At 40.1% G+C, this 27088-nt stretch overlaps 1 pseudogene; it reads right to left on the bottom strand.

The window, feature by feature from the left end:
• Positions 1-17339: 17339 nt before the first annotated feature.
• On the bottom strand, positions 17340-21361 carry LOC127564085 (sugar phosphate exchanger 3-like; annotated as a pseudogene).
• Positions 21362-27088: the final 5727 nt, after the last annotated feature.

The following is a 27088-nucleotide window of genomic DNA, read 5'->3' as shown; positions in this document are numbered from 1 at the left end:
ATCTTTTAATGTGGATGCTGGCAGATCCTGGGTGATCCTTATTGTGGCTCCTTGATACTTGAATTGGGTTTTTCTAGCCGCTTGCAATATTTTTTCCTTCATCTGAGGGTTCTGGCATTTGGCCACTATATTCCTTGGTGTTTTGATTTTAGGATCCCTTTCAGTGGGTGATCGATGAATTCTTTCAATGTTTATTTTTTCCTCTGTTCCTATGACTTCTGGGCAGTTCTCTTTGATAATTTCCTGGAAAATAGTGTCCAGGCTCTTTTTTTCATCATGTTTTTCTGGGAATCCAATGATTCTCAGATTGTCTCTCCTGGATCTGTTTTCCAGGTCTGTTGTCTTCCCCAGAAGGTATTTCACATTTTTCTCCATTGTTTGATTTTTTTGGATTTGCTTGACTGATTCTTCTTGTCTCCTCGAGTCATTCAATTCCACTTGTTCAATTCTGATTTTCAGTGAAGTATTCTCTTCACTCACTTTTTAAAAATCTTTTTCTAATTGTCCAAATGAGTTCTTTTGTTCTGTGGAATTTTTTTTCCATTTCGCCAATTTTGTTTTTTAGAGAGCTGTTTTCTGTTTCCAGTTCACCAATCCTATTTTTCAAGGATTTTACTTCTTTATCCACTCTCTCTTTAACTTTCTCCAGGCTCTTTTGCCAAGCCTCCCTCTCCTTTTGCCAAGCTTCCCTCTCCTTTTGCCAAGCCTCCCTCTGCTTTCCCCATTTTTCTTCTAGCTCCCTTGTGAGAGCCTTTTTAATCACTTCTATGAGGTTCATCTGTGCTGAGGAACAGATGATCTCCTCCTTTGGGGATTCACCTGGAGACTGTCTGTTTTTAGTCTCCTCAGGATTTAGAGTCTGCTCTCTATCTGTATAGAAGCTGTCAAGGGTTAAAGTCCTCTTCAGTTTCTTGCTCATTCTGTCTAATAATCAAAGACAAACTAGCAAAGAAAAACAGAAAAAACTGGAGTCTTTCTTTGGGGGAGGGGCTGGGTGTGTTATCGAGCTTCCTCTCCAGAGTGCGGGGGGGGGGGGCAGCAGTGAGGCACTGGCAGGACTGTGTTGCGCCTGCGCTTTGAGGTCCCAGAGCGTGCTGAGTCACTGTGGGGGGGGGGGGGGAAGGGGGGAGCGGTGGCCAGGTCCCGAGAGACTCCAGCTGTTTGGGGTTGTATTCTTCACCCTCGGTGTTTTTAGCTTCTCTGCTGGGCTGCTGACTTGCTGCCGGAGCAAAGTATCCAGTCCTGTAGTGAAGCTCTCCCCGCAGAGACAGCTGCGATCACTCCTCACCCCCTCTCCAGTCTGCTCCCGTGCTCTCACTGCCGCTGCCCGCCACCTGCGCCCGATCTAAAACCATCCCAGCCCTCCAGTAAAGACAGACCTTTCTTGGCGAATCTCAAGGATGGCTTCTCTTAGTAACTATTTGTGGGTTTTTTTCAGTCAAGCATTGATTCAGAGGCTTGTAATGAAGTGGATAGTGAGAGAAAGCGTGGAGCTTATGCAGCTGTGAGCCTCCTCTCCGCCATCTTAACCGGAAGTCCCAATAGCTTTTTATTTACAAGAAATATGCATGGGTAATTTTTCAGCATTGACCCTTGCAAAACCTTCTGTTCCAACTTTTCCCCTCTTTCCTCCCATCCCCTCCCCTAGATGAGAGGTAGACCAATACATGTTAAATATGTTAAAGTATATGTTAAATGCAATATATATACAGTTATCTTGCTGCACAAGAAAAATCAAATTTAGAAATAAGATAAAAATAACCTGAGGAGGAAAACAAAAATGCAAGCAGACAATAACTGAAGGAGTAGAAATGTTAAGTTGTGGTCCACACTCATTTCCCATTTCTTTTGCTTGGTGTAGCTGGTTTTCTTCATTACTGAACAATTAGGACTGATTTGGTTCATCTCATTGTTGAACAGAGCCACATCTATCAGAACTGATCAATTGATTAAGAATTTCAAAGAAAATGCTACATCACCAAAGATCCCTGGTCAACTCAAGACAAAGGAAACTAATCCTTTGTCTAGGGCCCCTCTGTACTGAGTTTGCATGATCCCTACTTCCTTTCTTCTTGCTATAAATACTTGTACTTTTGCCCACAATAAATGAGACTTGATCAGAAAGCCTGTCTTGTCTCCTGTCTATGCATCTCCTGTCCCTTGTCCCTTCTATGTCTTTCAGGGTCCACTCTGGTCCCGCGGGTAGGGACAATTGGCGCCCAAACGTGGGGCCCAAAAGATTTTGGAGTAAGAAGTAGCCACTGCTGGATCGAACCTCTGAACAAAAAGACTGCGCAGTCCAGAGAATTCAGAGAATAAGGTCATCATTGGTCCTCCTGCCCCAGGGAATAGAGACCTGAGGTGAATGAGGCTCTGATACTATGGGATAGGACATTAGTGTACATGATAGGTTTGTTGAGGGTCTCAAAAACTAGTTACGGACGTGTAGAGTAAAGGTTAAGAAAAAAGAACTTGTAAAAATTTTTAAATTTTTAGAAGATGTCTGTCCATGGTTCCTGCAGGAAGGAACCATTGATGTGAAAAGGTGATTTTTATAGAACTTTTGGACCTTAAAGGTCCCTATCACAGCTTTCCATTATTGGAATTGCATAAATGGCCTATGTTAACAAAGTTATTCAGGAGAGTTCCTCTTTCTTAAAAGGTGCCCTTAAGCACCAATTCTAGGCTGGAATTAAGCTCCCATAACAATGAAAAGGAGAAAACAAATGAGGAAAAAAATCTACCCCTTCTGAAGCTTTTCTTTAACTTCCCCAAATGACGAGCCTTTAGACCCTGCATCTAGTGTACTTTGGACTGATACTAGGGACTTTGGGAATGGTTGATGACTGACTGTTAAACCTTGCCTGGATCATCTGTTACTGTGTGTTTAAGATTTGGGATGGGATTTGTTAAAACTGTGTAATTATTTCTGTTATGTTTGAGGGCTTTTTAGGAAATGCTACTGTACTAGTCTGTTATATATAGGGATTTTCATTCACTCTTGGGGTTTAAATGTGGAATGGTCATTAGATAATTCCTTTCCATGAAAAAAAAGGGGGGGGGAGGAAAAGATAGAACATTGTGCAGCAAACTGATTTTTTAAGGACATGCTTACTTTTAGGTTAATTGACTGAATATTTGTTTCTTGATACATAAAGGTTTTCTTGGTTGAGGAATATGGTTATAAATGTGATCCATACTTTGGTAGGAATATTTCTAAAAGTTTAATTGCTATTTTTAAGAAATTTCTTGATTTTTTTTATGTGGAATTGGGTCTTTTGTATAAGTTTAAATTGATTGTGTTGGGTCATCCTGAGGTTAAAGGGCCTCTCAACATAATATTTTTTTTCCTTTGTCCTTTTGAAAATGTTTCTGTCATGGACAATATGCAATTTGGGATATTTTTCTACGTATTGGGTATTTTAAAAGCAAAATGATTTGCATGTATAATGTTCACTCATATAACAACTATTTAGATATAATAATTGTTCTAAGTTGTGAACTTACTGAGAAAAATTTCTTTCTGTTATTACAAGGTTATGATAAATATTAGTTTAAGATTTATCAGAAATTTGATTAATGGCATCTGTCATTGGAGGTAAAATTTCTTGGGCTTAGAGTTAGTTAATGCTATTTGAGAGTTTTAAAATCTCCATCCTTTGACAGTTACTGAGACAATTGATTGGAATAAAACTGGGTTAAGGCTATTTTATTCTGTATGTGCTGAAGGTTGAGTTTTAACTGCTAATGTTATGTTATAGTTATGTTCTTGCATTTTTTCCTTCTGTAACTGATCTCTCTGATCAGAGCAATGGTCAATGAAACTGTTAATGCAATTCAATTATGTCATGCCTCGCTATTTTCAGTCTGGTTATATGTAATCATTGTATCCTAAATGGGAGTATTTTGCCTGGTCATGTGTCTGTTACTGGATATTTGTGTTTTGTTTCTTTAAGTTTTCTACATGATAAGAGGACAATTAATAATGGCCTGTAAGACTGCAGCTGTTTGCCTGACCTGTAAAACAAACTCATCTCTCCACATAGGAAACAATTTATTTTGGCCTCCTCATGTTTTGCAGCAGTCTGGTGAACTGAGTCTTTCTGTCTGAGACTGATTCTAGATTTTGGTTAAATTACAGATATTGGTTTGCTTCTGGATCAGCTTTGATCAGCTCTGACTGTCAGCATGGCACACCCACATTTCACAGCTTGGAGCAGCAGTTTTTTAAATGAGACCCTGGACTGGCACCTGCTTCCAGGCCCTCTCCAGTATTATAAATGATCTTCAGGGTCAGATCGATAGTTTAGCTGAAGTTGTCTTGCAAAGCAGACGAGACCTGGATCTCCTCATTGCAGAGGAAGGAGGGATGTGTTTAGCCTTCCAAGAACACTGTTGCTTCTATGGTAACAAATCCAGTATTGTTCGGGACAAAATTAGGAGGCTCCAGGAAGATTTGATAAAGCGGCGCCAAGAACTTTGATAACCTTCTTTTGAGTGGGCTCCATGGGATCCTCCCTTATATTCTTCCCTTACTCATGCCCTTAATTGCCTTTCTCTTACTTTTGTCTTTTGGACCCTGGGCCTTCCGGAAAATCACATCCTTTGTAAAATCCCAAATAGATAGTGCACTGGCAAAACCCATTCACATACACTATCACCGCCTTGAAACTGGTGATGACCCCCTTGATGCTTATATGAGCAACAAAAATTTTCAAAAAACATCAAGACCTGGTTAGCCAGTGACAGGTAAGATTCCTCAAGGGTTAGCCAATCTAAGCCAGGAAGAGATGTTTCTGTACATCCTTCCTATGACGGGTAAGGCTTCTCCCCATAGGGACAACCTAAGCCAGGCACTGGTCGGGAAATGAAAAATTCTATATTTGATTTTTTTTGTAAATACGAAAAGGGAGACCTGTGGGGAGCCGGCACTAATCTACAGGTGATAAAGCCACATTCCTATAACTACTCTAACTTTGAATAGGCAGACATCTAGGCGCCTTCTAATCACATCCTGGAGCTTCCTACATCACCAAGGATCCCTGGTCAACTCGAGACAAAGGAAACTAATCCTTTGTCTAGGGCCCCTCTGTACTGAGTTTGCATGACCCCTACTTCCTTTCTTCTTGCTATAAATACTTGTACTTTTGCCCACAATACACGAGAATTGATCAAAAAGCCTGTCTTGTCTCCATTCTAAGCGTCTCCTGTCCCTTGCCCCTTCTCTTCTCTTTCAGGGTCCACTCTGATCCCACGGGTAAGGACAATATTTATTGATATGGCAAAGTCCAGAGACAGTATTAAATGTAATGGAGAAATGTTAGACTTTCTAATAAAACCTGAGAAAAAACATGGGTGTCTATTATCACTACATTCTATGTCTAATGTCTAGAATTAATACATTCTAGACATTCTAGACAGTAATGTATGAAATAGAGAGAGATAAGGTGGAGAACTTACAGGAATACATGAATTCTTTTTCTGTATTTTCATTATTTCTGTGTTTCCCTTATGACCTGTATAATATGTGCAGCTCATATCTACTTGAGCCTTGGCCAGTTAGAAACATATTTACTTAACCTGAACTGATGACATTTATTGGTATTTGACATTTGTCAATATTTAGTCTATTAGCTGGACCACTGTCTGCTTGATTAAGCCTGAAGACCTGACTTTGTTTCCCAGAAATCAGGAGATTTCAGGGAAACAGAAACCTTCCATTCCAATCTCTCCAAATAGCAACAACCAATTAGTTGCCACCCCCTCCCCTTCTCTATGCTCTCTTACTTGTGATGTAATTTCTTGTATAAAAGCTATGTATCTTTACTACTTCTTTAGCCCTCCTACCGCAAGCTTTCTCTTTCTTATCTCATGATGGGATGGCTCATCCTCCAGAGGTGTTCAATACACAACTTTTCTGCCTTCTACTGAGTGATCTCTAAGGAATCATTTTGGGTAAGGGTCTTCCACATCCCTCACAATTGGGGGCTCATCTGGGATGGGGTCTTTGGGGAGATAGTTATGTGCACCCCGAACAGGGACAGGTACCCACAGAGCAGTTTTCTCCATGGTCTCTGGCTCTGGGTGAGCAGCCTCCCTCCCCTCTTAGACAACGACCTGAGGCAGGGATGCTCATAGAAAGCAGAATTGAAGACTGAAGGAAGTAGAGTCCTGATGGCTGGTATTTGCAACCTGAAAAGAAATACGTGTTCTCGAGGTAAAGCTCTTGGGAAGTCTCAGGGTTTATTGGCTGAGTCCAGGGAGACCCTGAGGGATTAGCCCTCTTAAATTTATTTTTGGTAGACTGCTCTTGACCCCAACAATAAAGGACTTTTCCTAAGGAGGCTCTTGGGTGGCTGCAGGGACATGAGGATAACAAAGGACCTCTGCCCAGGCATGAGGGTAACATAGGGCTTCCGCCAACACCTGGACTGGTCCAGGGTGGTATAGAAGCAGTCCAAAAATTTGTATCAGGATGTTAGCTAGGGAATTCAAGACTGGAATGAACTTCCCAGATAGAAAAGAGAAGAAAATTGGGAGGATGTATATTCCAGGACTATTTGGGTATATCAGACTTAAATCTGTATGTAAAAGGTGAAAATAGAGTTTTGGGATTTTCTGTGTGTATGTCTGCTTTGCATTGCCTTTGTTCTGTGTTAAAAGTTAAAAGCTCATAAGAGATAAAGATTCAGCCTCTGTGTTACAGGCTTAGAAAAATATCAGACTGAATTGTTGGGAGGTGGAATTCATTCAAAGTGATATTTTTTCAAAGTGCTTCAGAATGTAATTTGGGTTGATCAAGGATGGACGGAAGCAGCTACACCCAAAGAAAGAACACTGGGAAATGAATATAAACTGCTTGCATTTTTGTTTTTCTTTCCAGGTTATTTATACCTTCTGAATACAATTCTCCTTGTGCAATAAGAAAACTGTTCAGTTCTGCACACATATATTATATCTAGGATATACTGTAACCTATTCAACATGTAAAGGACTGCTTGCCATCTGGGGGAGGGGGTGGAAGGAGGGAAGGGAAAAATCGGAACATAAGTGAGTGCAAGGGATAATTATGTAAAAAATTACCCTGGCATGGGTTCTGTCAATAAAAAGTTATTTTAAAAAAAAAGAGAGAGAGAGAGAATGTAATTTGGGAACTAGTTTTGGGCTTCTCAAGAAAAGAAAATCTTTTTTTCTCTTTCTCTCCCTCTGTCTCTGGCAGTAGGTTTGCAGGAAGGGGGGGAAAGAAGAGGAAAAAATAAAGACATAGATTGAAAGTTTGGAAAGTTTTGAGAAAATAGAAGAATAGTGGCTATCAGTCCTGTAAACAAGGAGGCTGTTATCAGGACTCAGTCAGAGAAAAGAATTCTCAAGGTAAAGCAAGGATTAGTGCTTAACTCTTTCCTGGTTACTAAAGAAAAGAAGTTTGAATGAAATATCTAGGTAGAGTTTTAGGAAATTTCACAAACTAAAGTACTAGTTAATTTTAAAATAACTTTAAATTGGTATGTGTTTTAAGATTGGAAATAAGACTCTTTTTTTTGTTGTTATCTACAAGATATTGGAAAGGAGGAATAAAAATAGAGTAAGAGAGATAAATAGCTGAACACAGGGGCTCTCTGACTTGTTGGACCTGTGGGAAAACTAAGTGGGTTTCTAAAAATTGTGCCAGGAGAAGAAAGAAAAATCATTATTAACAAGTTTGCCTTCATGGAATTAGAGAACAGAAAGTTTAAGAAGACTAAATTGAGTAATTGTTTGTCTGCAATATTCGATTAAGAGTTTGGGAAATTTGCTATATTTTAAAAAGGTACTATAATTTTGAAATTGAAATAAAATTGAAATTGCGGAAAATAATTTTACTGTTGCCTTGTACATGTTAGATTTATTCTGAGTGTAAAATCTTAAGAATTTTTTGAATATTGTGGCCTTTACATCTAAAGAGAAAAACTTTTCTTTTTTTATTATTTGGTTGGACTTCAAATTAGAAATATAGGTTATTAAACAAAATGCCAGTAGCTTACCTTAGAGGGGGGCTCGTGTTTGTATTTCCCTACTTAAATGGTATGTTGCTTTATTAAAGTATTGGGTAATTTGTAAACTGTATTATGAGTTTTATGAAATTTGGTTCAAAATTGTGAATCTTGAAGTTTAAAGTTTTTTTTTTTAAGTGATTTAAAGACAAGGGAAAAGAGATTGATTTACAAAAGCAATTAATAGTTTAAATAGAACATCTAGTCAGAAGTATTTCAGAGAAGGTTTGAGCAAGAAGGCATTGGGAGGAGAGCGACAGAGAAATGGGACAGGAGAATGAAGGTGATTTAAGAAGGATTGACTAGTAAAAGCAAATGATTTCAAGTAGAAATCAGTGAGGAAAAGAAGGAACTAGTTGGAAAGGGAAGTCAGAGATGGCTGTAAGATGGGATGTGTTTTTGCAGAGGGGAGAACAGGAGAGCAGCAGTGGAAAGCTCTAGCTGTTTGGTTCCTTTGGCTGAAGGAAACAAATTGTGATTTAAAGGGACAAGCTGCTCTTGCAAGATGTTAATTGATTGAATATTTGTTTCTTTAGATACATAATGGTTGTGAATATTAAAGAATATGATCAGAAATGTGATCTATAGTTTGAAAGGGTTGTTTCAAAAAGTTTAATTGATGTTTTCAAGAACTTTTCAGATGCTTTTTATGTGAAAATAGGAAGTTTTAATTAACTGTATTGATGCCAATTATCTGCAAGGGACTCTAAGAATAATAGTTTTTGCCTTCTTCCTTTTGAAGATGTTTTTGTCGTGAACAATATGTAGTTTGGGATTTTTCTGTGTATTGGGTATTTTAAAAGCAAAATGATTGGTATAATATTCAATTTATTCAAGATGCAACATCTACTTGGGTGTGTAAGAATTGTGTGAATTTTCTGGGATAAATTTCTTACTGTGACTGATATAAGGTCATGGTAAATAACTGTTTGGGATTTATCTGAAACTTTGGAGATAAAATTCTTTGGGCTTATAATTAATGCTATTTGGGAGTTTTAAAGGCCCACTCTCTTATGTGCTGAAGGTTGAGTTTTAACTGCTTATGTTATAGTTATGTTCTTTCTTTTTTTTTTCTGTGACTGATTTCTATGATCAGAGCAATAGTTAATAAGAACTGTTAATGCAATTCAATATCAAATATGTCATACCTTGCTGTTTCCAATATGGTTATATGTAATCATTATATCCTAAATACTTAGGTAAATAAGTATTTAGCCTGGTCATCTGTCTGTTACTGGATATTTGTGTTTTGTTTTTTAAATGTTTTAAATGATAAGAGGACAATTAACAATGGTATGTGAAACCTAAGTGCTATTTATTGTAACTATAACTGTCTGCCTGTCCTGTGAAGCAAACTTGTTCCTTCACATAGGAACTGTTGGCCAATCTATACTGGACTCCCCACATGTTATTGCAGTTCCAGACTGTCCTAATCTTGTTAGATTTGTTTTGTTGTTGTTGTTGTTGTTGTTGTAGATTTTGGTCAAATTACAGATTATTGAACCTCTTCTGAGACATGGATCGGCCCATCTGAAGATTAGATTGACACCATATCCATCCCCCTGCTTGGACTGAGAGCCTTCGCCCATTTATCAGTCTGAAACAGCTAAGATTGAGACCATCCCCCATGCTCCTGATGTAATTTGAACTGATATGGGGGATTTGGGAATGGTTGATGAATGACTGTTAAATCCTGACTTGGTCATCTATTACTGTGTGTTTAAGATTTGGGATGGAAATTGTTAAAATTGGTAACTGTTGCTGTTAAGGAAGTTATAATATGTTTGTAATATCTATGTTCACTTCAGAATATGTAATTGTTTGAGGGATTTTTTTTTTTTAGGAAACTCCTCCTATACTATTCTGTTATGTTTGGAACTTTAATTCACTCTTGGGATTTATATGTGGATGTTTATTTGACTATTTACTTTTTTATTTTGGATGATTCCTTTCCATGAGAAAAAAAAAAGGAGAGGAAAAGATAGGGAACTAGGGAAACGTGGATTTTTTTCTCAAAATACCTAAAAAAATGGGAACCCTTAGTTTTCTGTTCACTTTGCCTTAGGTACTTCTGCCCCACCTTCTATCTCACCAGTTCAGATTGAATTAAAAGTCCTTAATTGTTTTTACTATGTTTTAGCTTTGAAACCCCTTATTCTGAGAAATTGCCCTGGTAGACTCAGCTTTGGGGACTATTTTGTTTTTATTTTTTTGGTATCTACAAGATATATACACCTGTCTTGGGACTGATAATCTTCAGCCCTGTAACCCCAGTTACTTAATTGGTATCTCAGCATTTTCAATAACATTGCAGTTTTGAGATCAAGACTCTAAAGTTCTGAGTTTACCTGCCTTCATGGTCTAACTGTACATGCTCTGATAGCTCTCCTCAGAAATCTGTATTTTAGTAACAGCCCTGTCTGTTCCCCCTGGGCGGGGACAGGTGGAGCTCCTCCAAGCCTCATCCTTCTCCCCGGAGTGAGGTGCCCTTCTGAATGGGCAGCACAACTATCTTGAGCATTGCTACTCCCTATATAAGCAGAAGCTAAGTTAAGTCCACAAATGGCTGAAGACCACTTAACACAGTGAACTGTCCATCTCAAAGTGGATTCTCTGGTTCAGATGAGGGCCTTTGTACTGCTGATAACTCTAGGGTTGTCAGGAAGAGACTTGTCCTTGCCATAAGTCCTTGCATTTTCTAATTTCATTTTGATTTATTTGCCTCACATTGGATTGGTCAAAATTATGGTGCTGAGACCTCCCAGGTATCTAGGGGAGAGTAATTCAATAATTCAAATATTCAAAAGGAGAGTGTGTAATGTTGTGCCTCCATTTCCCTAGATTGTCATCTTTTTTATTTATCTTTGTATTTTTATGTTTGCCAAATGCCAATCTGTTCTGTGATAACGGTTTCTAAGATAGATAGTTGGTGGAAGCAATTTTGATGGTATGAACTTGTTGCAATCAATGGTATTATCCTGTTGCCACTATATCTACCCTGTTTACATTAGTAACCAGAATAGTTCAACGGTCGCTATCAAAATATTTCACACAGAAGATGGTATTAAAATCATGATTCTTCAGAGAAAAGACTGAAATGTATTAGAGGGGGATGATCTTGATTGTGAACTTGATAAACAATGTATAGATATGTTAACTGATTTTGAACAGTGTGTAAGTTCTTCATAGAAATATGATAAAAATCATTTACATATTACAAGGGAGGAATTGTATGGAACAGAAAGAAATAAGGTGAAGAACTTACAGGAATATATGAATTCTTTTTCTATATTTTATTTTCATTATTTCTGTGTTTCCCTGGTGACCTGTATAATATGTGCAGGCTCATATTTACTTGAGCCTTGACCAGTTAGAATCATATTTACTTAACCTGAGGTGATGACATTTATTGGTATTTGACATTTATTGATATTTAGTGTATTAGCTGGACCATTGTCTCCTTGATTAAGTCTGAAGGCCTAACTTTCTGTTTCCTAGAAATCAGGAGATTTTGGGGAAATAGAAACCTTCCATTCCAATCTTTCCAAATAGCAACAACCAATTCTATGCCTCCCCCTCACCTTCTCAATGTTCTCTTACTTGTGATATAATTTCTTATATAAAAGCTATGTATCTTTCCTACTTCTTTAGCCTTCCTACTGCAACTTTTCTCTTATCTCACGATGGGACAGCTCATCCTCCAGAGGTTTTCACTAAACAACTTTTCTGCCTTCTACTGATTCATCTCTGAGTAATCATTTTGGGTACGGGTTTTCTACATCCCTCACAGTAATAAAATAAAGAATGTTATATTTTTTAAGTAATCTCACATTGCCAAACATGGAATAATCATTGACAAAGTAGAAACAAAATTGGCTTATTTTACAAATGTGATGTAGAATAAACATATTTATAAATAATAAAATAGAGCAAACAAACAAATACAAAGCAAACAAAGTGAAAATATTATGCTTCCACCCACATTCAGTCTCCATAATTCTGTGTCAGGATGCAGACGGCATTTTCCATACCAAGTATATTTTTTAAAAATACATAACTTGGTTAGCTAAGATAAAGCACCAGCCCTAAAGTCAGAAGGACCTGAGTTCAGATATGGTCTCAAATACATAACACTTCCTAGCTGTCTGACCGTAGGCAAGTCAGTTGCCTATAAGCAACTCCTCAAGTTCCCCAGCAAAAAAAAAAAAGAAAAAAGAAAAATATATAACTTTAAAATAATCACCAACCATCCTTTTACAAGGCAAAATGTGATTCCTCCCATTAGGAGAGGTGAAGAGATTGGCAGGAGATGCTGACTTCCCTGCTCTACTCCAGATGATATCTATTACGTCTTTTAAGTATCATTATTTTAATTCAAGCTAAGTTCCTGGTTATAATTTTTTAACAAATAAAAACTTTAAGTTATTGTAATGACCATGTATTTAAAATCAGCTGGAGTCAGGAATTCAGATTAAGGGGAAAATCTTCAATATTTATTGAAGTGAAGAGATGAATAAGGATTGCAATAGCAATATGGGCAAGAAGGATTGCGATAGCAATATGGGCAGTTGCAACAGGAAGTCAGCTAAGATCTGAGAGATCTGAGCTGAGCAAACCGTCACAATGGCAATGCCAAAAGTCTCTCCTTCCCTTCCTTTTCCAGCCCCCTGCCTCCACCCACCAAAATCGTCATTTCCTATACAACACATCAGGACTTGCACAAAGAGTGGGCGGGGGCCATTCTTTCTCCAAGCTTATATATTAACTATTTAGCCTCATGTGCTTGGGACCTCAGTGCATCAACTCAAGCCTCAGCACATTACATCTCCCGCTTTCTTTTGTTTTAGAACACAGGTGATCATGCCATCCCTGACTCCTCAGGGAGGTCAGAGCCCCCAAGGGGAGGTGATCACACCCTCCCTGACTTCTCCGGAAAGGAGATGAAAGCGCCGAAAAGGAGGTGATCACGACCCCCCTGACTTCTCAGGAAGGGAGGTGAAAGCACTAAAAAGGAGATAATCATGCCCTCCTTGACATCTCAGGAAGGGAGATGAAAAGCACCAAAAAGAAGTGGGGGTTGCCAGCAGGTTTCTGGGCTGAAGGGTCTTATTATGCACAAACCCATCAGAATGGGAAGTATTACACAAGCACATAGCAACAACGCAGAAGCTATTAGTGATGACTCTCCCCACAGTCAGTGCAGGCTTGATCTGGTGTAACAAACATGAATTATACACCCAAGTAACGGTATAACAAACAATATAAATCAACATTGTGTTGTAAAAGATTGTCAGAAGTCCTAGAAGGAGAGTATGTAGCAGTCACACATACGCCTTCTTCAGCAACCAAGAGATAGTCCAAAACCAATCTATTGTCCATTGCTTCCCTGATATGAATCCAATGATCCCCCCAAGTTTTTGAAGTCCAGCAAAAGTCTTTTTATGTCTTAGGGAATCCAATGATTCCAGCAGATTTTGAAGTCCTGTAACAGTCATATCATTTCTCAGAGAATCCAATGATTCCTTAGGGCTTTCAAGTCTTATGTCTCAAAGAATCAGATGATTCTTGAGGGCTTTCAAGTCCTACAACAATCTTATGTCTCAGAGAATCCAATGATTCCTGAAGGTTTTCAAGTCCTACAATTTTCTAGGTCCATGAGTCAAATGCCATAACTGCAGAGCACTGACTAATAAATGCACTCTTTATTTCTTTTTTTTTTTTTGTATGAGTCTTTTCTGAAGAATAAATAATGGAGACCCATTTGAGAGCTATAATTAACATTCCAAGTCAACTTTCTATATAAAAATAACAATCGATAGCTAAGGAAATACCTTCCTCACATTTTGCCTTTCCTACAGAGGTTTAATTCGATTCATTAAATATATATTTAAATCTATGTAAATATACATTAAAGATGAATGAACATATTTCAAAAGCACTGTGTCTTCAGTTTGAAATAGAATTTAGCTTATCTAGTGCAACTTTTGTCTACTTGAGAATTCCCTTCACAACATCCCAACTTGTTAGTGTTGAGAGTGCTTGACTCCTCCTGGGGCCAATTGCCTCTTTGTCCATCAAGGCAGAAAGGGGAAGTGAGGCCAGATAATAGGGCACATCCAATAAGCAGCAAATTTTCCTTTGACTTTTCATATATTTTGTGAAGTACTTCTTTCTCCTCTTCTACTTTCTGACGAAGAGGATGGAATTTTAATTCAAAGTTTTTTCTTCTTTTTAAAGTTGTTTGTTGCATTCATTAGTAGCAAAATCAAAACTTTAGTAAAAGAATTGATGCCAATTCTTCCTGGTCCACTTTCCATTTGCAGGACTGCTTGATCTGAACTACACAGAACGAGATGCTCTAGCCAGGTACTCCTTTGTGTCCCACCTCCTCTCCAGCTTCCTTTTATGGAATGCCTTCTCCTGACTGACACATAGTAGGCACTAAATCAATGTTTATTGAATTGAATCAAATAGTCTTATGCTTCACTATTTCTGAAAAGAAAAACTGAAAGGAGGCAGTGAATGGCCTGTGGTATATAAAAACAAAGGAATAGAAGTTCAGAGAGAACTTCTGTTGAATTATCAGGACTATATCTTAGCTTAGAGTTTCATCTCAATGTTAGAGAAATTTTATGGATTTTGATGATTACTATATTTTTATAATCCTCCCATGCAGAATAACAAATCATGTGAATCTAGATCAAAGGTCAGAAAATTATATGGTCTAAAGGACAAATATGTCCCTCTCCACAGCCTTTCTAGCTAAGAATGTTTTTGGGTTTTGGTTTTTCACATGTATAAGAATGATAAAACTTTATTTAAAAAACATTCTTAACTTGGGGGCCATACAAACATAAGTTACAGGTTTGTCCTTGGATATACATCTAGATAAACCTTTAACTACAGGCAAATCTAGACCACAGACCCTAGGTAATGCTTCAATTGAGGAAGGAGCCTGGGTAAGAGAACAGGAAAACTTCCCTCAGAGACAAATGTCTCAAACAGGTCATTATCTCCATTATAGCTTTCTCCTGGCAAAGTAATCAGCTCTATTGAGAAGCTGAATAAAGATATGACCTAACAGAAAGTCACTCCCTCCCCCCCTCAGACCCTGAAAGAAAGAAGAGGACAAGGGTAGCTTTGTCCAAACAAAAGTGGGGATCTCCAAAGAAGGTGGTCTTCTGCTGACCTAAACACCTCCAATCCTTACCTGACTACTTCTCATTGCAAAACATGCATACATGTTTTAACATATATTGGATTACTTGATGTCTAGGAGAGAGGGTGGAAGAGGGGGAAAAAATTGGAACACAAGATTTTGCAAGGGTGAATGTTGAAAACTATCTTTACATATATTTTGAAAATATAAAGCTATTATTTTAAAGACATATACGTAGTAAATACATAATTGGGAGGCAGAGAAGACTAGCAACTGGAGGATCAAGAAAGGTCTCGTGTAAAAAGATGTCATGACAGGGAGGTAGAGATTCTATGCGGTAGAGAAGAGGATGAATATTCCACACATAGGCACAGGGGTGTGTTGGAGCCAGTTTAAATTGCCCCACGAGAGCAATTGTTAAATTTTCAGCACAAATATTAACAGATTATATATCAGATATAGGTGATTAGGATTTGATTTATTTTTGGAGACAGTCTAGACTTAAGAAAGTGATAGAAAAATATTAATAATGGGGATAAACTCTAAAGTGTGTTGTGCAGAGTTTTTTTTTTTTTTTCCTCAGAGAGCCAGCTGTTAAACAGTTAAACATGTTAACCATCATGCCTCTATGTAGGGGCAGTTGATGTGTAAATGATAGAAATAAAACATAGAATGTCATGTAAGTGGAACATCAAGTTAGCCAGTATGGATTGTAGTGTAAGTACAAGAATGCATGGAGGGATGAAAAGGAAAGCATAGACAGGAGAGGAGGAGAGGAAGGAAGAAGTATAGAAGTAAAAGGAATAATGATATGTGACAGGTCTGTAAAGGTATGCAAGATTGCATGGGAGCAGTTAGATGGTACAGTGGATAGAGCACGAGCCCTTTAGTCAGGAGGACTTAAATTCAAATTCAATCTCAGTCACTTGACATTTAATAGCTGTGTGACCCTGGACAAGTCACTTAACCCCATTCATTACCTTCCCAAAAAGGCATATTGAAATTCTATTACTTCTAAAAAAGATATAAACATGTGAGCTATTATTTTCTCTTAGGGGCAAATAGGTACTTCTTAAGTTTTCTAGGGGAAAGATGTGGCCCAACCTGTTCCTAAGCTAAAACTTATTATATTAACAACTGTGTAGGGAATGGGTTGGAGAGGGGAAAGGACTTAAAAGTTTACCTAATCTCACTTATCTTCTGTGAAGGAATTGCCTATAAAGTATCTCAGTCAGGTGCTCCTGCAGACTATTTAAATACTTTCAATGATAAGGAGAGCTCACTACGATTTTTTGTAAGAGAGTCCAGTAGTTTGTTCATTTCATTTTAGCAGACACTAAAAAGCAGCAATAGGCAGAATACTTTGTGATGTACTGTGTTAGCTATAAAATTTAAATAATACATGGTCCCTGACTTCATGGAGTTTACAATCTGCTAAGGACTGTGACTCCCTGATATAGATAAATCCTTATGATATATAACAATATATGATAAGCAGATCAAGGAAGTTTCATACAAAAGGCTACATTTTGTGTTCTCAACTGGATTATAAACTCGACTAGCTTATAAGAGAAGTTATATTTTCCATTTCTTCATATACAGACAAATCCACACATATGCATGGATGTGCATGTATACATGTACACATAAATGTGTACATGTTTGACTCTGTAGAGTCCAATAAAGTGTTCAAAAATAAAGTGCCTTAAATATATGTTTATTGAATGACTGATGCAAAATGCTAAAGAAACAAGATAGTAGATTTAGGTTATTTTAAATATTCCTTCAGAAATTGGATTCTTTCCCAATAGAATAAAAAGTTGGCAGGCATGAATCTCCTACAAAATGTTGGTTCAGAGAAGAAAAGACCGCATTACTTTGTCAAATGGCTGGAATTCATAAACTCCCATGAGCAAAAAAGTTCAAAAGCCAAATAGATGCTGCCATTATTGGTTCCCACTGAGGAGCAAGAGAGAGATAGACAGCATATGTATCCCTGTGGAAGAGGCTGTTGACCATATCACAATCTCGTTGATCTCAGAGGAATTTGTATAAATTGATGGTAATATCATTAAGAAGTACAATTTCTGAAAGAAAAGCAGGTGGTAACTGCGTATGACCGCGTATTGAAAATCAACCCGAGTCAGGAATTTAGATTAAGGGAAAAATCTTCAATCTTTATTGAAGTGAAGAGGTGAAAAAGGATCGCGATAGCAGCATGGGCAGCTGTGACAGGAAGCCAGCTAGCAGAGGGGGTTGGAGATGAAGGGCCGGCGCAATGGCAATGCGAGCAGCCGTGTCAGGACGCCAGCCAGCAGTCTCTCCTTCCGCTTCCCCTTCCACACCCCTGCCTCCCCCCACCAAAATCGTCATTTCCTATACAACACACATCAGGACTTGCACAAAGAGTGGGCGGGGCCATTCTTTCTCCAAGCATATATATTTATAGAGTATGGTCCAATTACTATTTAGCCTCACGTGCTTGGGACCTCAGTGCATCAACTCAAGCCTCCGCCTATTACAATTCAGTGCATAAAAGAGTTGTATTTCCCTTAGATTACTTGCTGTCATGGGAAGAGTGGGGATGAGGGAGCAAAGGAGAAACACTGGAATCACAAGCTTTGACAAAAATGAATGTTGAATTCTCTACATGTATTTGGAAAAATACTAATTTCAAGATTAAAAAAATAAAATTTTAAATATACTATAGGAAATCTTTCTAATGTAAACTTTTTCCCTCCTCTTACTCTCATTGGCCTCCCTCCTCTTTTATCTCAATCTTTTTCCTCTGTCTTCCTTCCCTCCCCTTGTCCTTTTTTCTCTATTCTGCTCGCCTTCTCTCTGCCCTCCCTTCTCAGAATCAGCACTCACTAGATCTTTTCCAGTCTTTTACTGGGGCTGCTGATGTGTCTTGTTCGATTCCAATTGTAGTTCTGACTTATATGAATTTTTTTTTTGTTTCTTCCAAAATTTTCTCTTTGATCTATGGGTTTCTAAATTTAGCACTAACATTCTGATGTTTTCCACAATGGATTTCGTTGAGATGGTATTGGGGGATATTTTTTTTTCCTATTTTGACATTTTCCCCTCATGTCCTAGCATTCCAGGACAGTATTCCCAAATTATTGCTTGCATTACTGTATTAAGGTTCTTTTTTTTGGTCCAAATGTTCAGGTAGTCCAGTTCTTCAGTTTTCTATTCCTAATCTGTTCTCCAGATGTGTCTTTTAAGTTATGTTTCACGATGTTCAATTTGTTTTCAATATTTACAATCTCTATTGTCATTTCTTGGTTGTTCTTCACTTCTATGACTTCCTGTTAAGTCCGGATTAGCTTACTGGAGTCAGGAGAAGTAAAAGTCTTTGGCCCTTAGGAGGAGAAGTGAAAGCAGCAGGCAAACTGCCACAGGCTCGCCCAAAGATGTATCTTCCATTGTCCGTGTCCAAAGTCACCAACTTCTCTTTTTCTCATCCTGCTGCAAAGATAGTCTCTGGCCTCTGTCCCTCTGCCCTCTAATCCTTGCCTATGATTATCTTAACACCAAACCTTCACCCAGCAGCAACTGTGAGAAGAGCCATTTATCCAAACATATGCTAATAGAGTCATTGTCTCATATCCAATGAGTAATTACCCTTAACTGCTCCTCCTCTCATTCAAGCACACTTTTTTTCAGCATTTCAGCCCTTTACAGCTTCCCATTGCCAATCTTCATTTTTCAAAGACTTTATTTTCATCTTGAGACTCCTTTCTGCCTTTGCAAGTTGTTTTTTTTTGTTTTGTTTTTTTTTTTTTTTATGCTTTTGGTTTTTCTTGGAAGCATTTTTTTTCCCCCTGGTTTCTTTTTTCTCAGTTTCTTTTGATTTTCAGTACTTTTTTGAGCTCTACATATTTTCTTTGGTTTTGCAGCCATTGCACATTACTCTTCAGGGTAAAAGCTTTTTTTTTACTTAAGTGTCATCCTCTGAAGATGAACTCTTGTCTTCCCTGTTCTGATAATATATTTCAATGGTGGGGTGCTTCCTTGCAGGTGTGTTTTTTAAAACGAGGAATGATTATCGAGCTCTTTTAATTGATGTATGGAGAGGGGGGGAGTTCTTCAAGCTTCCTTTCAGAAGTGCCCTCTGACCAGGAACCCCAAGGACTCTGACCAAGGACCCCAAGGCAAGAGCTCCCCTTGCCTGCAAGTACCAGCAGCCAGCAGCGTCCCGGATCCACTGCCTCTGCAGCCGCCCAGAGCTGGATCCTCGCCAGGGCCACGTCCTCAGTGCCACGTCCAAGTGACCCAGCTGGACCTGGCTGCCCTCCTAGTCAGCCCAGCTTCCCTCAGGCCTCCAGGACTCGACCTCAACTTGACAAGAGAGTCTGGGAGAGAAAAGTGTCTGTGCTTCTTCCTGAGGCTCTGGCCGCTCCCGGCTTAGCTGAGGGGCCCCACTTGTTTCGGGGGATTTAGCCTGGAGGTGTTGCCACTTTAGAGAGGTTCCTCACCAGTCCCATGGCTTTTTTCACAACCCTGTGGGTTGTGTGTGAAGGACCCCCTGTGATACCCCAAGTTTAATTTGTATGTCTACATTTCTCTAAGTTAACACTTTGTTCCCTTTGGGGGGGAAATTTTGAGAGCCCAATCACCTCACCTTCCCAGTCCCCTCCAGAGCGGAAGTTTTTAAAACAGGACCAAAATGAACCTTGTTGTCCCCCACCGTTTTCCTCCGGGATTTGGGAGGAGTGCTTGGGAAGTGTTGCTGGAGGAGGTTTTGACTGGGGAGCCGAGGCTGCCTGGAATTTTCTGATGCTCCTCCAGGACCCCCTGGTTTTCCCAGTACTGCATGGCAGAGGTTGTTCGGGTGCTGCAGGCTCTTCTCCCCGGGGAGAACTCCTTGTCAGGACTGGGGACGTTTTGGTGTTCTTGCCAGGAGCTCGGAATAATTAAAGGCCAGTAATGTGGAGAGCTTGGTCAAGGGGAGGAGCTTCTTCCCGGTGACAGATAGAGGCAGCTCTGGAAGCAACTTCCGGGGATGTCTTGGCCACCATTGTGAGGACTGGGGATATTTTGGTGTTCCTCTTTCTAGGAATGCTCATTATTTTGATTGGCCTAACCTGGATGGGTTCTGGGGGTGGGGGTCCTCCTCCCTGAGCCCAAGGAAGGACGGTTGGTAGCTTTAGAGATGAAGCCTTGTAAAGTTCCACCTATAATTCCTCCAACATCATACCAAATGGAGAGTTTGTCAGCTTCAGCCTCTTTCCATCTAAAGTTGTTGCTCAAATAAAAGGGCAGCCAGAAGAAGGAGGAATAATTCACTAACTTCAAGCAGGCATGGGCCAGGGAATACAGCATAACTCCAGGAAGGCAACAAGCCTGATAAAAGCTGATTGCTTTGGGCCGATGGAGTGTACTTATTTCTTGGATTGAATACTTGGGTTCATGCTCTTCACTGTCAGTATTGTGAATTAGTGGTCTACAAGGGTCATCTTCAGAACTTTCTTCCTCCTCAATCCCTGGAAGACCAATTTCTTCTGGAGAGATCAAAAGCCCAAAGAAGATAACAATTCCACCAGCAAACTGTATTGATGCTGTGAACAAGAAGGCATACTCATACCCATATTGCCAAACTGAAGACGCCAGGCATGCTCCCAAAATATTGCCTACTGAGGCACAAGCACTCCAGAGACCAAAAATGACTCCCCGTCCAGCTTTCCCAAACCGGTTGCCCATTACTGCAACAACACATGGCCAACCAGTGGCCTGGAGCAGGCCATTCAAAATCCACAGGGACTAGTTATAGAAACGAAGCCATTCTGGGAGGGTGCCAAAGCAAAATACCACCACTGCAGAGGAGCCCATGCCAAAGGACAGAACCCATCGCATATTGAACCGATCCCCAATTATACCACCGATGAAAAGACCCACAGCATAGGAAAAAAATAGTGTCCAGCATTACTAGGAAAAGAGTTGCTTTCTCTGCATTTGGAAATAAATGGTTGCTGGGTCCAAGGCTCAACAGGCAGTTTTGTTTGGAGTCCATTGGCTAGAAGTGCTGACCTTCACCTTGATAAAGGTTTTGCTTGAAGCATGAAGAAGTGAATAACTGAAGAAAGTGAGCAGGAATGCAACACCATGATGATGAGTAAATCTGGACATGCAAGTCCTAACTTTGCAAAGTAGTGGGTCCAGCCATACTTTCTTCCTGTCCTTTCTACCTCAGCCTTGATCTTAATGCTTAGAAGCACCCAGGGTCAACAGCTGGTGACACCGCTGCCGTCGCCTCTGCCTCCGCATGGCCCAGCCGCGCCTCCCCGCGCTTCGCAGAGCGGAAGCTTTTAAAAACACGACCAAAACGATCGTCGTCGTCCCCCACCGTTTTCCTCTGGGATTTGGGAGTGCTTGGGAAGTGTTGCTGGAGGAGGCTTGCACTGGGCAGCCGAGGCTGCCCCTCCTCTGGTGCTCCTCCAGGACCCCCTGGTTTTCCCAGGCCCCACTGGGGCCGCGTTGGTGTTTGTCCCAGGAGCCGGGAGTAACTGGCGCCCGGTTATTTGGAGGGGCCTGTCAAGGGAGCTGGCAACTTCCGGGGATGTCTTGGCCCCCATGGTGCGGAGTGACCTCGGGCCGCTCAGGACTTTGATTGGCCTCACTGGGGGTGGGGGTCCTCCTCCCTGGGTCCAGGGGAAGGAAGGTCGGGACGGACTTTTCATAGGTGTCCCGCATGGCGGGGCCGGGAATATTTTGGCCGGCCTGCGCCAGGGAGCAGCCATGGCCCAGCCCTGATGGGTGGTGGTGGGTGCTGGGCCCTCGGGGCGCGAATTCGCCAGCATAAAGGCTTCAGAAGAACAGGCCGGGGCGGCTTTTGCCTCACTGTCTACGATGGATATGACCGGCAGTTGGAATGGAACCCGAGCATCTTCCCTTCGGGAAGAAGGGGCGGTTCTTGCGCTTTTAATGACCCTTTTGATTAGGCTCCTTCGGTTTTCCTCCACCGAATCTGTGAATGAAGAAGGGACCATATGAGCAATGGGGAAGCAATCAGGAAAGAGACTGTGGGCGGGAAAGATCGCAGCAGCCCAGGGATTATGATCTACCAGGAGTGATACCTGCCCTTTCGAGGACAACTGGACCCTTGTCAACATGTTCTTGCATCTGTTCTCCTTCTTTGCATTCTTGGAGGAAGGACAAAGAGACAATTTCCTTACTTCCAATGTTTGTGGTAACCCAATTATTTCTACAGAGTTGTTTGGATGGAGTCATCCCCTTAGACTGAAAGCTCCTCCAGGCCAAAGAGCTTGCTTTGGGCCTTTCTTTGTATGCCCCGCAGGCTTGCTATGTGGAAGCTTGGCCCATGGTAGATAATTAATGAATGTTTATTGACTGTGGCCTCCACTCATTCTTCCCTCCTTCTCACTCTTCTAAACTCTGCACTGTGGTTTCTCACATTCTCATTCAGTTGAGTTTTACTGATTGAAACGCTAAGTTACTCTTCTAACTTCCAAAGTCCAAAAGTGAATGAATTTTTTTGCTTTTTATTTAATTTATGATATTTTACCAAACTTACATTCACAAAATATTTGTACATTTGTTTTTAAGATTTTAGCTTTTGAGGTTCTTTCCCCGATTTCCACCCACATTTAAAATTATGCAAAACATTTCCATAAAAGTTGTAAATAAAAACATAAATCTCCTACCTTCATGAAAAATAAAAACCTCAAGAAAAATTGAGTTAAAAGTAGAGAGAGAAAGAGGGAAAGAGAGAATGCTTTGATGTGTATTCCAAAACAATCATTCCTTTTCTTTGAATGGATAGGATTTTTTTATAGAAGTCCTTCAGAGTTGGTGTGGATGATCATGTTAGTGAGATTAACAAAAGCATTTTCAACTGGTCACTCTAGAACATTGCTGTCATTTCATCTATAGCATATTTCACTCCGTTCATGGAGGACTTTACTAGTTGTTTTTTCCTCTAAGAACATTCTGCTCATCGTTTCCCACAGAACAATGATATCCCATCAGAGAAACTTGCTTCAAAAATTGTTTTCATATTTACTATTGCTAATTGTATTTCCCCCCCATATAGTCTCTGTTTTCAGTCTGTCTCTCCTCAACAGTGTTTCACTACTGATCACTGACTTCCCCAAAATGAGATATTCCTTTATGATTCCCACTTCTCTCCTATTCCATTCCCCTCCTATTTTCTTGCAGGCTGAGATAGAGTTTGATATCCCTATTCAGTTTTTATGGTATCTCCTATTTAAATCAATACTGAGGAGAGTAAGATTCATTCAACCAACTTCTTGTCTCTCTCTTCCCCTCCCACTGGAAATCCTTTTTCTTCCCTCTTTTTCTTATGGCAGATAATTTACACCATTCTACTTCTCTTTTTTCCCTTTTCCCTATAACTTCCTGGCTCACTCTTTTCCATCATTAAAAAAAAAAGATATTTTCATATTCCTTTCATATTCTACTCACACCCCTTATCCTCTGGCTATGCCTGTTCCTTTTAACTATCAGAAGATTGATAATGTCATAGAATCATCCTCCTATGTCACAATGTACAGAGATAAAACTTAAACCACTCCCAAATGTATTGAACCTGCCTCAGTCTCTTTCTTGAGCTCTCTACCCTAATTCCCACATAATGTGTTGGATATTTTAACCCAGATGCCAATTGAACCGAAACCTCAAGTGGTCCAAAACAGAATCTGTTCTTAGTCCCACACCCTCAGCCCTCTTCTGAAATTCCCTTTTCTGTCAGCCAGGTTTGCGGGCTCAATCATCCACAACTCTTCCCTTTGCTTACAGCAGATACCATCCATGGCATCTTTTTAATTCCTTACTCAAAAATTTTCCCCCAGAGGTTTTCTTTTCTTCACTCTCTAACAACCATTTCACCCTGTCCACCTCTCTCCTACACTCTTCTGATGGCCTCATTGTTCCTTTAGGATTATGCCTTCTGACATGTTCTCTAATCTATATTTAATTTATATTTATCTCATAGCGGCAGCACTAACTTCAGCTGTTATTGATCCTCCTACTCCAGACATATAGGTGTCTGCTTTAATCTGTGGCCAGTGACTGGGCCAATTGGCACCTCTAATAACTGTACGATCTGCACCTGTGTCTACCAATCCTTCCAATGGTAGGCCATTTATATAGATTGTGAGCATAGGTCGGTCAGCTGTTACAGCTGCTGTCCAGTATATTCCTGGATTTTGTGATCTGGAGTCAGAATCTGGGTGACTATCACCAGGTTGCTTATTAGGATTCTGTATGAGTAAACCTGATGCTACTACTTCTCCTGGGTGATAAGTCACACATTGTCTACCTGTATTAGTGACTGGGATATTATCTACACATTCCCCAGTTTCCCACATCAGTGTGTGGATGGATACTGTTTTTTACGTACAAAAAGGAGGTGAAATGGTCAAGCTTACTGTGCCTGGAGGTAGGGGATCCATAGGCTGGAGAGGAACAGATTTCACCTCTCCAGGGAGTATCTCAGTTGTCCCAGCTGCACATAACTCTATTCTCCCTAATAGCAATTCCTTTCTGCCATCAGGTTGCTTCCTGGCTGGTTGACTGTGTAATCCCCTTCTCCCATCATATGGCTTTCTGGCTGACTACCAAGTCTGGGTACTGGACTTCTAGGCACTCTCTGGGTGCACCATTGGTTGCCATCATGCCCCAAGTGTTTTTTGCCATGGGCCCCTCATCCCCTTTCCCTGAATCTGTCTACATTCTGAGGCCCAATGGAAGTCTCTGTTGCATTTTGGACATGGGGTATTGGGTCTTGTTCTCCCACCCTTTTTTCCCATTCTATCTCTATACCAACATTGAGTTTTCAGATGTCCTACTTTTCCACACTGAAAGCATCTATGAGTCTCTCTGGAAGTCCCTTGCCAGGAGGGACTCTGTCTTCCCATGTTTGCATTTTGGGAAGTCTGCATCATAGCCTGGCTATAAAAGGTATTTGTGCCCACTGTGGCACAGCGCCTTATGATCTCCTCTAAAGGAGCATCCTTGCGCAGTCCTAGTGTAATTCTTCTGCAAACCTCATTAGCATTTTCCTTAGCAAGTTGCCTGATCAAAATGTCTGTTATTGCATTTTCTCCATTTGTTCTTGTGATAGCTGTCTGCAAAGTCCCACAAAGTCAGCAAAGGGTTCATTTGGCCCTTGTGTTATTTTGGTGAAGGCCCCACCCTTGTCATCTTGATTGTAGCGAGAAGCCCACGCTTTGATAGCATTAGCAGCAATTTCCTCATATGCTGCTATAGAATAATTAATTTGCACTGCGACATCTGCATAAGGACCTACACCTGTTAGTAGGTCATAGGTGATTGCAGCATGAACTCCACTTTGACTATTTTGTTGGGCTTGTATCCTACAGAGCTCACTATATTCAGAAAGCCACAAGTAGTTTTGTCCAGGTTCTAGGCATATCTTTGCTATAGATTTCCAGTCATTAGGGGTCAAGTTTTCAAAAGCCAAATATTACAGAATTTGTCTTTGTCTTCCTCCTTTATCTCAGGCTTCCTCATTTGGCTATTCCTAGAGTTTTTTCCTTTTCTCCTAGAACTTATATGGTATTTTAAGGCCAACTGTATCATATTGTATAAATAGAATGCCTCCATGGAAACTGAATGAGGATCGTTTTCATTGTTATATTCGGAGAGCTGTTGACCAACCAATGCCCAGTTATCTAGAGAGATTTGCTCTTCCTCTAAGAACCAAGAGGAGGTGAGTTTTAATATACCCAGAAGTTTAGCTGCGTGTTCCCAAGTTACAAGTAGCCCTTGCTCTTCTATCAGCTTAAGCAGGCTTTCTATAGCACCACTCCTGGGTGGGGCTGGGGGTGGGGGGGTTGGGGTGGGGGATGGAGAATCTTTATCTAGGATCTGTCCCATTTCAGCCAAAAAGTTATTGCTTTAGACTTTAAGAAAATAAGTTCCCTGTTTGTCTTATACTCACCTAAGTTCCTGGTCACTGGAGACTTCTTCAGTGAAAGTAGGGTCCTTGGTTCCCACGCTTGGGTGCCAAATGTAATGATCAAGTATTTAAAATCAGCTGGAGTCAGGAATTCAGATTAAGGGGAAAATCTTCAATATTTATTGAAGTGAAGAGATAAATAAGGATTGCAATAGCAATATGGGCAGGAAGGATTGCAATAGCAATATGGGCAGTTGCGACAGGAAGCCAGCTAACAGAGAGAGATCTGAGCTGAGCAAACCTTCACAATGGCAAAGCCAAAAGTCTCTCCTTCCCTTCCTTTTCCACTCCCCTGCCTCCACCCACCAGAAGCGTCATTTCCTATACAACACATCAGGACTTGCAGGAAGAGTGGGAGGGGGCCATTCTTTCTCCAAGCTTATATATTAACAGAGTATGGTCCAATTACTATTTAGCCTCATGTGCTTGGGACCTCAGTGCATCAACTCAAGCCTCAGCCCATTACAAGTTATCTATCCAAAGTTTGGGTTCCTTTCCATCAAATGCAGGATTAATAAAACCATACATATAATAAATGGCAAATATATGATTGATCCAAGCTAATATCAAATAGAAATTAGAGAAGGTAGGTAGATGAGAAGGAACCAGAATATACAAAAGTGAAATGTGAGGGATCTCAGTTCAGCAAAAAGGCTTCCAAACTTTACTGAAGGAGAAATTCTCTAAAGTCTCTTGTGTGGTAAACTTCAGATAAGGACATGATTGATCTTCCAACTAACTCCTCTCCAAGTTGACTTCTTTCTAAATTCTTTCTTTTCCCTTAGGCATTTGAAGTAAATCTGGAAATATAATTTATTTTTCAAGCCAGAAAGCAGAAGATTGAGATTTCTCTTCTCCCATGCTCTCAACTCTGCCAACTCATGCCAGCAAAAAGCATAGAGTATTGAGTCTTCACCAATAGGATAAATC

This window comes from Antechinus flavipes, chromosome 5, assembly GCF_016432865.1.
Source record: "Antechinus flavipes isolate AdamAnt ecotype Samford, QLD, Australia chromosome 5, AdamAnt_v2, whole genome shotgun sequence".
Classification (NCBI taxonomy): domain Eukaryota; kingdom Metazoa; phylum Chordata; class Mammalia; order Dasyuromorphia; family Dasyuridae; genus Antechinus; species Antechinus flavipes.
This window is presented reverse-complemented; position numbering and strand designations above follow the sequence as displayed.